The 2725-nt window shown below is 39.8% G+C and overlaps 1 pseudogene; it reads right to left on the bottom strand.

Moving 5' to 3' along the window:
* Positions 1-1864: 1864 nt before the first annotated feature.
* LOC101359206 (40S ribosomal protein S7 pseudogene) lies at positions 1865-2477 on the bottom strand (annotated as a pseudogene).
* Positions 2478-2725: the final 248 nt, after the last annotated feature.

Below are 2725 nucleotides of genomic sequence, written 5' to 3'. Positions count from 1 at the left end.
TGGATCTGCCATTTGAAACCAGACATGGGTCATCAGACTTGGGTCATATGGTTTCTTTCCTTGAAAATTGATCTGTAGCTCCTTATACAGCTTCCTTGAGAAGGCGCCGAAATCATTTCGCCATTTCAGAGAAGTAGAAGGCCCTGCTTCAGGCGGGCAGGGAAATCTAATTTTAAAGTCTAATAATGAAATCTAGGCAGATGAATATCAAGGAGAAGATGATGTTGATCTAGTTGAATGCACTGCAGAATTAAAACTTGATGGGAAATCACTGTGCTTCAGGGAACAGGACCAGCAAAGGCTTAGAGTGCGATGTGAGGATCAATATTGGAAGAATAAAATAATTGAATTAGCAAATCCTCAGGACAAATAGGCTGAAGGGAGCAACGGGCAGCACATCTCTGACAGGCTTAGGAAAGTTAACGGGAATTAGGAAAGGAAATGGGCCCACGTCTTTTGGAGTTTGGCCTACTAACACTATGCCTGGACACAGAATGCACCTCAATCTGGAAGTGACATTGCCTCTGCTGTTGCCCAGTAACTTAGGGCTGATGATCTCAGATCTAGGACTGTTCAGTAAACCCAGTTCAGGCTTTTATAATGGAAAGGCAAAGCAATTGTTTCAATTTCTGTGTCAGCTGCTTACTAGCTGTGTCACTTGGGCAAGGTATTGAATCTTAATTGGGCATACGTAAAATGGGGAGAAAAAGAATTCCTATGCCTCAGGGATGTTGTGCTGCTAAAATGAGATAACATATCTAATTTATCTAGCACAGTGCTTAGCACATAGTAGGAGCTCGATAAATGTTAATTTCCTTTATTTTTTTTCCCATTGCTTCACAATATTCTTATTTAGTATCACCAAATACTGATGGTAGGGAAAAGAAATTAAAAAAAAAAATGACAGGAACTAGGAGCATTTGTTTTGTTTACTTGTTGCAGAAATAAAGAGATGCAAAGAAAGAGGAGGTTGAAAGCATTGACTAAAACAAATTTAATAATTATCAGTGATTCCATTGGGCATTCTTATAATATTTTATAAAAAATTATTTGGATGATTACACGTGAAATGTTTTAAAGTAAGGTGGTTAAATGATGCCTGGCTATCTTGGTTTGTTGGAAAAGTTCTCATTAAGGGCCCATGAAAAAGTGTGATTTTAAAAAAAAACCTAAGTGGGCAAAGGACTTGAATAGACATTTCTCCGAAGAAGATATTCAAATGAGCAACAAGCACATGAAAGATGCTAAACATGATCAGTCATGGTTGTTGTTGTTGTTAGGTGCCATTAAGTCAATTCTGACTCATAGCAACCCTGTGTACAACAGAACAAAACACTGCTGGGTCCTGAGCCATTCTCACAGTCGTTGCTATGTTTGAACTCATTGTTGCAGCCACTGTGTCAATCCATCTCATTGAAGGTCTTCCTCTTTTTCACTGACCCTCTACTTTACCAAGCATAATGTTCTTCTCCAGGAACTGATCCCTCCTGATAACATGTCCAAAATACATGAGATGAAGTCTTGCCATCTTCCCTTCTAAGGAGCATTCTGACTGTACTTCTTCCAAGACAGATTTGTTTGTTCTACCGGTAGTCCATGGTGTATTCAATATTCTTCACCATAATTCAAAGACATCAATTCTTCTTCGGCCTTCCTTATTCATTGTCCCACTTTTGCATGCATATGAGGTGATTGAAAATACCGTGGCTTGGGTCAGGTGCACCTTAGTCCTCAGGGTTACATCTTTACTTTTTAACACTTTAAAGAGGTCTTTTGCAGCAGAATTGCCCAATGCAATATGTCGTTTGATTTTTTTTTTTTTTTTTTTGGTGGGGGGAATGGATCTTTATTTAGTCATTTTTGTTTATAACTGAAACTCTGGGAATTCAAAACTAACATCCTTGCTGATGAGCTTCTTATACACACCAGAAAAAGTTTCAACCTTGTGTTCCCCGTTGTTTTGCTGTGCTTTGTTCAAATGAACTTTTCTAAGCCAGCTGCCATCCAGTTTTACACGGATTCTCTTGCTCACAATTTCACTTGGGAAGACCAAGTCTTCAAGGATTGCATTGTGCACAGCTGTCAGAGTACGGCTCCTGGGACGCTTTTGCTTATTTTTTGTATGACTTTTCTGAGTTGGTTTAGGCAGAATTCTCCTCTGAGCAATAAAGACAACATGCTTTCCACTGAACTTTTTCTCCAGTTCGTGTACTAGCCTGACTTGGATTTTCTGGGAAAACTTCAGTTGAGGAACTGGAACAAAGATTATAATAGCTTTCCAATGGCCACCAACTTCAATTTCCTTGGCTGCGGTTATATTCAGCTCCCTCAACTGAGCCTTTAGGTCCGAGTTCATCTCCAGTTCAAGCAGCACTTGAGAAATGCTAGACTTGAATTCATTCGGCTTTTCGCCATTGGGCTTCACAATCTTCGTGCTTGAACTGAACATGGCTTTTTCCTTGCTGAGGGCTGGTGTAGGAAGGGCTTGTTTGATTTCTTGACTGATGCTTCTTCTGTGGGTGTTGATTGTGGATCCGAATAAAATGAAATCCTCGACAACTTCAATATTTCCACCGTTTATCGTGATGTTGCTTAGTGGTCCAGCTGTGAGGATTTTTGTTTTCTTTATGTTGAGGTGCAATCCATACTGAAGGCTGTAGTCTTTGATCTTTATCAGTAAGTGCTTCCAGTCCTCTTTACTTTCAGCAAGCAAGGTCGCGTCATC

This window comes from Trichechus manatus, unplaced genomic scaffold (assembly GCF_000243295.1).
Source record: "Trichechus manatus latirostris isolate Lorelei unplaced genomic scaffold, TriManLat1.0 scaffold00068, whole genome shotgun sequence".
Classification (NCBI taxonomy): Eukaryota; Metazoa; Chordata; class Mammalia; order Sirenia; family Trichechidae; genus Trichechus; species Trichechus manatus.
Note: the sequence above shows the minus strand (reverse complement) of the source record. Positions and strands in the feature narration are given on the sequence as shown.